This window comes from Apis dorsata, unplaced genomic scaffold (genome assembly GCF_000469605.1).
Source record: "Apis dorsata unplaced genomic scaffold, Apis dorsata 1.3 scaffold_119, whole genome shotgun sequence".
Classification (NCBI taxonomy): Eukaryota; Metazoa; Arthropoda; class Insecta; order Hymenoptera; family Apidae; genus Apis; species Apis dorsata.
In genome coordinates this window covers 204,375-216,102 of record NW_006263413.1, presented here as the reverse complement: position 1 = coordinate 216,102, position 11,728 = coordinate 204,375, and the positions used below count along the sequence as shown (strand labels likewise).

At 23.7% G+C, this 11,728-nt stretch overlaps 1 long non-coding RNA gene across 1 annotated transcript; it reads left to right on the top strand.

Annotated features, from left to right (window-relative positions):
- The first annotated feature begins 1,791 nt into the window (after positions 1-1,791).
- On the top strand, positions 1,792-11,355 carry LOC102678756. The gene is made up of 3 exons (XR_421288.2): positions 1,792-1,805; positions 3,053-3,057; positions 11,107-11,355. It is a non-coding gene; the product is annotated as an uncharacterized LOC102678756 (long non-coding RNA).
- Positions 11,356-11,728: the final 373 nt, after the last annotated feature.

Here is an 11,728-nt window from a genome sequence, read left to right as displayed (position 1 = left end):
ATTTGAATTTCAAATAAATAAATTGAAATATATATATATATATATTGATACGATTTTTCATATATGTTAACAATTTATAACTGTTAATTATTATTAAAAATTGTTATCCAAATCATTAATAAATGAATAATTCAAAGAGTAAATAATTCAAACATTTATGAAACATGGATTATATAAAATGATTAATTTTTCAATTAATTGATAGAATAGAGAAAATTTTTTTCGAAAATAATAACAAGCTATAAGTTGTAATATTATGAGTATAATGAAGTTCATAAATACAATAAATGCAACAAAAATTATTTTAAAATATAAATACATAGTTAATTAGTTAATTATAAATATATATATAATTAGTTAATTATATCTGTAGTTGGTGAATCTTTAACATTGATTTATTAAAAAATAAAATTCCGTACAAAAAAATATTATTTTACTAAATATTACTACCGATCTATTTTTTTATATAGATAACTCATTTTCTTTTAAATTATACTATCAATTTAATAATACTTTCTATATACATACATACACAAAAGTAAATATAAGTATATAATTAGTATTCAATTAACTTATTTCTCATAATTTTAATTTTTATGATTTAAACATATAAAGGATAAGATTTAAAAAATACATATAATATCATATTTATACTACATATATAACATAAAATTATTGGGTTTAATTTTCGAGATATAAAAAATATATTTATTATATTTCGCATTACGTGATATGCGATTGCTTATCATAGAATAAATGCGAAAGAGATGTTTTTGCAGGCGAGATGAATTAATTATCGTTAAAATTATAAAATTAATTTTTAATTATTTTTAAAAATATATTACAAAATACATCAACTGTTGCTTGTTTTCAATTAAAAAATCAAGTAACTTATATATTCTTACATTTTAGATTCGAAAAATATCCAAATTCTTAATGATAAATATTATATTCTTAATGGATAATATTTATCCAAGTTTCTATATAATAGTTAATATTTTCAGAAATGCTCAATATAATATATAATAGTATTATTACAAATATTAAAAAATTATGATTAACTGAAAAGAAATTGTTTAAAATCTTGGTTCAAATTTTCATAAAAATCAAAATCCACGAAAATATTGATAAGTTTATTCTTTTAATTATAATAATATTATAATATTAATATACCATCCTAAAAAAATATTCGATTATTAGAAATAATGGATTAATTTTTACAAAACAAATAAAAAGAAACGTAAAAATAATAAAAATAACAAAATCTATAGTAAACAATTTTTTTTCATAAATTTAATTTAATAATAATTTTCTGAGTAATTATATTTTTTAATAAATTAATTTTTAATTTTTAAAAAAAATTTACATATCTTAAGAAATACATTAAAATATATATTTAATATTTGCAAATTATAAAAATGCACATGTAATAGCGAAAAATTTAATTAATAGATTTGAAGTATATGAAATAATTAAATATTTAATGTAAATAATAATTTTTATGTGACATAAATATAAATAAAAAATAATATATTTATAAAAAAATTGGTATATACACAATATATAATTATAAAATACTATTATATATAATATAATTGTATTATGTTAATTATGAAAAAAATTATTAATACAAATGTAATATATAGTTTTATAATATTATGATATATTAATGATATATTTTTATAATATTTATTATAATATATATAGAATTTATTTCATTTCGAATTTTTAAGAAAAATAAATTATTTTTGATCAATTATAATAATTATTTTAAAATATATATATATAAATATTTTTTATGTAATGTATTTATTTTAATATTCTATTAAATAATTTTGAATATAAATCAAGTAAATAATTAATTCGGTTTTTTTTATCTCAAAATAAATTAAAAATAAATAAATTTATTATATTCATAATATATTCTATAATATATTCTGTTTTCTATATCTAGATAAATAAAAGAGATCAAGATAAATAAAAAGATAATATATTTTATTTTTTAATTATATATATTATTTTTGTATTTTATGTACATTGACTTGTACAATGAAAAATTTAAGAATAAAAATATATTTTCGGATTTGTTAATTTCTGTTAAATTTTTTTTTTTTATACAGAGCGATTGCGATCGCAGAAATAAAACGTAGTAGTAGGTGCCAAAGTTATATGTATTGGAAAAATGGTTTTTGCACTTTTAATAAAAAATGAATTACATTTGAAAATGATGCAATACGCTGATCATAAGAGATTGCTATTTTTCACAATTAATTCACAATGTATCTGATGGTTAGAATACGATCAAGATCTTCACAATATTATATATTAAGGATAAAAACTAAATTGATTTATGAAGTGAAATAAAAATAACTTGAATTTTATTTTTCAGTATTTTCAACAGTTTAAGTTTCCAGCAATTTAGATTTTTAGCAATAATTTATAAGTGAGTATAATTTCTTCATATTATTTCAGACTTTTAAAAGCAGTTCAAAAAAAACTATATAATATATGTGATAACCATTTCATAAGTCACATTTACATGCCAAATGTTTTGCGATTAATTACCAGAGAAATGCAAAAATCTTCAGACATTGCGATAAGATTTCACGAAGATTTATTTTAGAAACCATTCCTTCATTAGTTTTTCACATTCTCTTTACATTTTCGTCGAAAATTACTGGAAGGAAAATCAAGATTCATATATTTTCCAAAAAATCAAATATTATTTTATTATTCATTGCAGAAATAAATCAGATTGTAATTAATCGCTGTAGAAATTAGAAAATCAAAATTCGATCAAAAAATCAATCAAATTTCATTCAGTTCAGATCAAATTATAGTTAGAAATCACGAAATTCAATCATTAATCACAATTAAATTTAAGTTTATTCAAGGCTCACATTATAAATATTATAATTTTATAAGATTTAATTTCTTTGAGCGATAATATTTAGTTGAGGCATTCTTTTTTGTGCAAAATTTAACTTTATTAGATTTTAATACCATACATTAGTTGTATCTAATCAAAATTTCTTCAAACAAATGTATTTAGTTGAGGTATCCTTTTTTATACAATATCCAAAATTATACTTTAACATTTTCATTAACATGTTGAACTTTAACATTATATACTAATCGTATCTGATAATCAAAATACTAAAATTAGATCATATTCAAATAATCAGAATATGATGACAATATACAAACTCTACAAATAGTCCTAATATGATATCTTTGGTAGTCAAAGGTTGAGAATACAAATTCTAGATTCAGATTATTATTATAAATAAGTCATAAAATAAATTATAAAAACTATCCACGAAAATTCTATAGATAATTTGGAATAGATTAATTTGGGACGGTCATAGATAATAATTCCTAAGAATGATCTAAGAATTTAATGAAAATTTTTTGAACTAAACTTGAGACAACAGTCGCACAAGAACAGGATATTTAGGGTATATGATTTGTGCGTATTAACTATAAATCTAATTAAAAGTAGAATGATATTGATTATAATTGAGGATGCAGTTGATGATTGAAACATATCATTCAGAGTTATATTATTGTAATCTTAAATTAAATTTTTTAAAAATGGCATTATCCTTTAGCAACATCATCATAGACCTTTCGTTTAGACCTAATAGAAATTGGTTTTGGACATTGATGGAAAAATATTTCTATGCAAGAAGAAATATCTTTCTTAGATAAGTTATAAATCTCAAGAATAATTTAATAAAAAAAAATAATTTAATTTAATAATATATAAAAATATCTAAAAATAAATATAAAAATGAATTCTGATTGATGAAGTGGAGATTTCTAAAATAATTTCAAGCAATATTTTCTTTTACAAAAACTTTCGTTTAGTTAACGAATTATTATATAAAAATTAACCAATCAGATAGATTTGTCGAACCATAACAATATATTTTCTTCACTAATTAATTGCTATTCGTATAGAACGAATAAATTGAATTTATTCATTATTCAAAATAAATAATATAAAATTGTGATAAAATCAATATAAAATATAAAAAATTCCTAATAATAATAAAATGAACAATAAATAATACATATTTGGAATAAAAAAATAATGATAAGTTACAGCTTATGTTAAATTAAAGAATAATTCATTAATTAATTAAATTAAATTTATTTGAAAATTTAATTTAATCTTTCAAATATGCTATTAATCTTTCTTAACATTGATAGATGAATTATTCTTGAAAAATTTGTACATAAATTGATTGCAAATAAAACATTACTGAAAAATAATATAGATCATCAGTATTGATCATTTATAATTCAACAAAATAATAAATAGAAGAATTGAATTTAATTTTTTTTAAATTTTGTTTGCATTATTACATTTTAATAATAAGTATAATATTTTTGTTTAAATTTTGAGTTTGAATTCTGACTTTGAATTGTAATTTTGAAATTCTTAAATCTTGTAATCATGATATACTATGAATTCTAAAAATTTGAAAAAAAAATGATAAATAAAAAAATAAATCAAATAAATATAGATTCTGGAGAAGTTTATTTGAAACAAAATTTATAATTTTTAATTAGAAAATTAGAAAATTAATCCATTTTCGATGTAATTCCTAATACTTTTTTAAAAAGAATACAAAGATTTAATTAATTACATATACTTAAATTGCATATATTTATAAAATATAATAAATATTCTATCGAAAAAAATAATTTTGAATTCATTTATTCCATAATTAATAAAGATAGATTGTTAAAATTAAACATAAGTTAGTATCTAAATATTTTTGAATCATTGTACTCAATGCTACCGATGTTTATGATTTGACAAGTTTGCACTTTAATTGGTTAGTATTTTTTGTTAAGAATTCGTTAAAACCAAAAAGTTTTTATAAAGGTTTTTAAAAATATTGTGTGAAATTACTTTAAAAATCTTCAGTTTACTATATCATATTTTTAATATTTATTCATATCTATATATATATGAAATATTTTTGGAAGATTAATCAATATTTAAAAAAAAAAATTCAAAATCAAAATTTAATGATTTAAACAGATCAAAATAAACACAAAAACTGATATATAAAAATTATTTATCTTGAGATTTATTTATTAAATTGTAAACAATTAAAATTTGCGTTAGATAAAAGTGAATATAGAGCAAAACAATAACGAAGAAAAAATAAAAATTTTAATTTTTTATGTACTAACTTTTGTTTTTTTGATCTCTTTAAAATTGAATCTCTAAAAATATCTATCAACATTAATATCCTATTAAATATATAGATTATATAAAATATTATATTTTTATTTTATTATTTATATTATTATTTTATATGTATATAATATGTATAAAAGATATTTGTATAACTAAAATAAATTATATTTTTTAAATTATATTTTTAGATAGTTAAAGATAGATAAAAATGATATAAAATAAAATTTAATATAAAATAATGTAAAAATAATACATTTTTTAATACATTTTAACTGAAAAATTCAATTGAATATTTAGATATTCTTCCGAAAAATACAAAGATGAAATTATTTTAAATTTCATTTTAAATTTAAAAGAAATCATCTCCAAATATAACATTTTAACATTATTTATTAAATTTAACAAAATATTAAAAATTTTTCAATAATATACATACATTTAATTATTATACGAACCAAATATGTTATTATGAACATAAATATAACATAAATATATGAAAATAAATATATATAGAAATACATATAGAATTCAATGTAATAGTATTAAATAGTATATTTTTTTTATGTAATAGTATATTTTTTTTAATAATTTGAAAAAACTAATCACCAGCTATATAAAATTGTTTAAAATGATATCCTTTACAATATATTTCAATATTTATTAAAATATTTGATGAGAAAATTAATTGGCTGAATAAAAAAATGTTTAGGAAATCTGTGATTATATTAAATGTTATTGTTAATTTTATACAGATAAAGTAAGATACAAATTGAGCGAAATGCTTTAATTAATTGATTAATAAACAATAATAAATAATATCGCATTATCGCGATTGTTATCAATTCTTTCACTCGGAATATTTTCTAACATATTGTTATAAATTAATGTTATAAATTAATTCTGATAATTAATGTTAAAAAACATTGAATTGAAGAAAATTCTTCAATTAACATCTTTGACTTGGACGACGACATGACTCAATTATAATGGCTGATGGAACCGGCCATATATCTTGAAGTTAATTCTGAATAAGCTTCAGAATTTAAATGAAAATCAGAAATGATAACAGAGATAAACAAAAGATTACTTATCTTAAAAGAAGAAAATGATAAAAGAGTTAACGAAATAAAAGAACTAATAGAACAATTGAGAATTATTTGTTTAACAAAAAAATCCATTATATTAGGAATGAATGAATAAACTTTCACGGAAATATCGAATATAGTGACTCAAAAAGAAGAGAAAACGCACGACAAATAAAAAGATCAATGAGAAACAATTCATAAATTAATGCGAATGAGGCCATTCGCATTATCGAAATCTTACGAGACAAATGATGTAGAAGATGTAAAAAATTTCATAAAATTGATGGAATTTATTTACTAGTTTGTGTAGTGAAAAAGAACTATTATTAAAACTTATAATAATTGAAAAAATAACAGACAATGCAAAAGTATTAGAATATAAAAGTATCAGAAGTATCAGATATACGAGGATAGAGTTTGCTGAAACTCTTTATCATGTCCTAATGCAATATCTCAATTCCAACTACAATCAATAGCTATAGAGATAAACTATGGTCCATCAAACAAGGATTCACTGAAACCGAATTAATGTATGTTTCAAACAATATTTAAATGAATTTATATATGTTGTTCACAATAAATATCAGCAACTTATCAACAGAAAAATTGCAATCGAAGAAGAGGAAGCAATCAGAATTTATCTAATGAATTTGAAAAAAGATTTTGAAGCATTAGTAATACTTAGTAAACCGAAAACCTTAACTGAAACAGAATTAATGGCAATAGGGATATAACTATTCTTAAATAATACAAACCGAATTCAGATAACATTTAAACATATTGAATCACGACCAATTATCAATAACAGATCTATACTGAGAACTAATTTAAGTCAGCTGGAAACAAAGATCCACTTCGTCACGGAACCTCCTTCCAAGAGAATGCTTAGAAATAAAAATGATAAAATAGAACACATAGTCAATGCATATCATATCCAAAATTTTCACAATGCCCAGACCGGAAAATTTCAATCGAGAGTTCGGATGAATAACATTGAAAATCTATCGAAAGATTGGCAAACGAATTACCAAAAATCAATTGTATCAGTGAAAACGAATTGTTATCAATTCCAATATAAATTACCAGGAATATCAGGATTCAGACGAATGTTATTCGATACTGGAGCAGCCATCAACATTATAAAATTTTCGAAAGTTACCAATATCAAACAAGGAAAAGAAAGAAAGAATTTTTTACGGGTTATAATAGATACACTACTAATCTCTATACCACTATTTTTTGCCAACAAAAACCAAATCTATTCCATGTCGTTCTCATTAATTGAAAATGGAATCATAGGATTTTTTTCTTTCAAATTACCAATATAATATCTCTAATAATGCTTTCACTTTAATGCTTTCACTTTAACTAAATTAAAAATTCTCTTCCAAGACACAAAGAAAATTATTGGATTGTGGATCGGAAAATAATTTCGTTTTTTCATACGAATGTCGCTAGTTGAATATTTATCCAGCCAATTTTATTTTAAACCATGTTGTTATTATATATTTTGAAAGTTGACATTTCATAGTATATTTATAAAAAAAATTCATTTGTTTCTATGCGGTTGTGTTTTTCATGTGTAATAACAAAGATGCAAAATCAAAAGAAGCATTTTCGGCATATTTTACTTTTTTATTACCAAAAAGATAAAAATGTTCAGGCAAGAAAAAAGTTATGAAAAAGTCTATGAAAAAAATGAAAAAATTAACAGTATGCCATTGTTAAAATTGGTTTTCAAAATTTCGACATTAAAAATGTGCCACGTTCTGAAAGACCAGTTGAAGCTGATGAAGACAAAATAAAGACATTGATTGAAACAAATCGACGAATAAACTCGAGAAATTAAGATTGAATCGAATTCGACTGTTCATAATCACATGAAATAAACTTGATTTTGTTTTGAAATTTGATATTTGGGTTTCATATGTTCTCAAATCGTTTACAATAATGTTAAACAAAAATGATCATGGAGCAATAGAGATGAGCCAGCGCAAAACACTTCGAAAGCCAACATTCACAAAAAAAAAAAAAATGCTCTCTGTTTGATGGGATTCAAAGGAGTTATTTTTTTTTTTTTTTTTTTTGACTAGGCAGTGAAAACAATAAATAAAAATGTACAGGTTTAACTAAATGAATATATTTAATTATGCATGATTGCGCGTATCTGTTTACAAAACATTTGAAGTATATGTGTATCGAAAAAAAACAAATAAGTACCAACTATAAAATGTGATGTGCTGATAACATTCAATAATAAAACCACATATAAAATTTCAGTGAACTTTAAATTTTATAATATTCCCATTAAAAATGAATTGAAACTTTGTTTAGTGTACGTTTATTATGTTTAATTGTCATAATTCTATGTGCCTATTATGTCTTCGATACTCTTGATATTCAGTCGATTTCTTTGTATCTCAAATACTGTTCTTCTCAAGGCTTTTATTAACATTTATCTGCTGATCCTCCGATGCTATATATGTTGCAGAAAAAACTCCTTTTCATTGAATTTGTCTCGTATAAAATGATAGCGTACTTACTCAATATGCTTACTTCGATGAAATTCTGGATTTTTAATAAGCTTGATTGCGCTCAAATTATCTACATAAAGAATCGTTGTAAGTTCTTGAACATAGTTAAATCATTAATCAGACTTTTCATCCATATGATCTCTTTCACAGTTTGATTAGCTGCTATGTATTCGGCTTCAATAGTTGATAGAATTATTATTCGTTGTCGTGTTGACTCTTAAGCTAATCTTTTTACTGCATTCCAGTGAATTTTGTTGAGTTTTTCCAAATATTGGTTTTCTTTACTGCAAATGTAATGTCTAATACTCACTGACAAGTACATTAAACTTCCTACCGCTTATCGATATGGGAACTCTGATTTTTCCTTGTAGTCGCTCCATGCATAGTTGATTTTGGTCTGCTGGGATTGCTGCGTTAACATTTTCCATCCGAAATCGCAAAATTTTCTTGGTGTAAGCCTCCTGATGCAAAAATAAAAACTATCTGCCAGTCGCTTAATCTGTAATCCTAGATATGTATTTATCTCATTGGATGTTACTTCAAATTCTTTGCGGAGTTCAGCTAACAATTTTTTTATAGATGACTTGTTCGTTGCACTAATTAATCCATCGATATGGATCACTAAAATCAGTTGGTCCTGATCGTTTCCATTTGTAAATACGCAATAATCTGCGCTGATGGACGTGAGATCATGTTTCTTCAGTACCACTGTAAAACGATGATTTCAGTATCTTGATGCCTGCTTTAAATCATATAAACTACGATTCAACTTGCAAACACGGTCGGTTCCATCCTTGTATCTCTTTGGTTGCTGCATGTAGATGACCTCGTCGAATTCTCCGTGAAGAAAAGCTATTTTGACATCAAATTGCTGTAAATATATTTTGTTCGAAGCTATGATAGTTAGGATAGTTCTTATTGAATCGAATTTAACTTTACAGAACTAAACGTTTCTGATAGTCAACTCCAACAGTTTATTTGAAACTTTTAATAATGAGTCTCGCCTTGAATCGTTGCTTCCATCGCTATTTATTTTCAATTGTAAGTCCATGACAGATTATCTATGACTTAATGATCTGATGGCGGATTTACTAATGTCCATGTTTAAGTTTTTCTTAAAGAATCAATTTTGTCATCCATGGCTTCTTTCCATTTGATGGCATTCGCGTCATCATAGCTTTCCGGTTCATGGTATTTTGTAATTACAATATTTCTACGTGAGCCTGTGTGATCGGCATATTTTATTTCTGTCTCTCAAATGTCGATCTTGTATTGATTTTTTTTTGATCGTTTGATTCTTCATTTACTTGCTCGTTGTTTTCCGACTGAATAATGGTTTTCAATTCGACATTTATTTTGAGTCGTCTTTCTGATGTTCAAAAATTATGGTATTTGATTCTGAATCCCATTCTTCATTTGAATTAATTTCATAGTGCTGATCTGTGAATCTTATATCCCTATGTATTTTAATTTGTCCTCTTTCAAGAAGCCAGATTCAGAATCCTTTTGTGTTTTCATCATATTCAACGAAAACACCTTTTTCGCCTTTGATGTCCCAATTTCGTCTCTTCTCTTTAGGGATATGAAAATATACTTCTTCTCCGAAGGTTCTGAACCTTGAAATGTTCGGTCTCTTCTTGAGCCGCAGTTCAATAGGTGTTATTCCTTTCTTTCCACTGGTTTCGATTCTATTTAAAGTGTAAACAGTGTAATTAACTGCTTCAACCCATATTTTGATTGGCAGTTTCCCTGCATGTTCTTGCTAAGTCAACTACAGTTCTGTTTTCCTGTTCGGCGCAATCATTCCGGAGTAAATGGTATCTGATGTCATATCGACGTATTAGTTCAATTTCTTTATTGGTAAACTGAAGGCCATTATCCGATCTGAAGATCTTAATTCCTTTTTCTAAATGTTTATCAGTCTTCTTAAAGAAATCCTCTAGACATTGTGATATCTTTAATTTATTTTTGATATTCTTCAGTGACTGTAGTCATCTTTCATCATTAAGAAAAATCGAGCTCCTCCAAGAGAATTTTCTTGCATTCGACCTGAAAGATCTGCATGAATGAGTTTTCCAATGCGTTCAGATTTTGTATCACTTCTTGGGAATGATAGTCTGTGCATTTTATATAATGTGCATTTTATATAATGTTGCTCTAAAATGCAATCTTCGCAGCAAAACTTCTGATCCTTAAAAATGATGTTTTCGAATCTTAGAATTTTTTCATCTGATCCACATTCTGATAAGCCATTCGTTTGTGCCAGAAGAAAAAAGAATTACGCATTGCTATATTTGCCTGATGCTCGTCTGTAACGACTTTAAATTTCATTACAAATAACTTACCTTTTCTTTTTCCCATTATAACAATATTTCCATTCTTCAAATGTGTATATTTTTTTATCGAAATATTGTCGTAGTTCCTTGTCAAGAGCTACACGCGCCGAAAAAAGATTGAAATTCAGTTCTGGTACATGAAAAACATTACTGAGATACTTTCGCATCCACTCTTTTCCATTGAAAGCAAGAATATCGATATCTCCTGATCCAATTGCTTAAATATATTTTCCATCACTTATCTTAATATTCTCTACTGTGTCAAATTTTTTACATAACAAGAATCATTCGCGACGATTTGATATGTGCTCAATCGCACCCGAATTCATGCATCACTGAATGTTTCTAAATTATATTCTGCAGACATGGCTCCAATGAGTGTCTTTGCTTTCTTTCCTATATATTTTTTGTTTGATGTTGCTGCCTTTCAGTTTCTGCATTTCTTGATTCAATGCCCTGGTTTGTGGCAATAATGATATATGCCTGGTCCAACGTTGCCTTTTTTGAAATTTTTCTTATATTGATACTTATTAGTAATAAAAACAATGTTTCTGT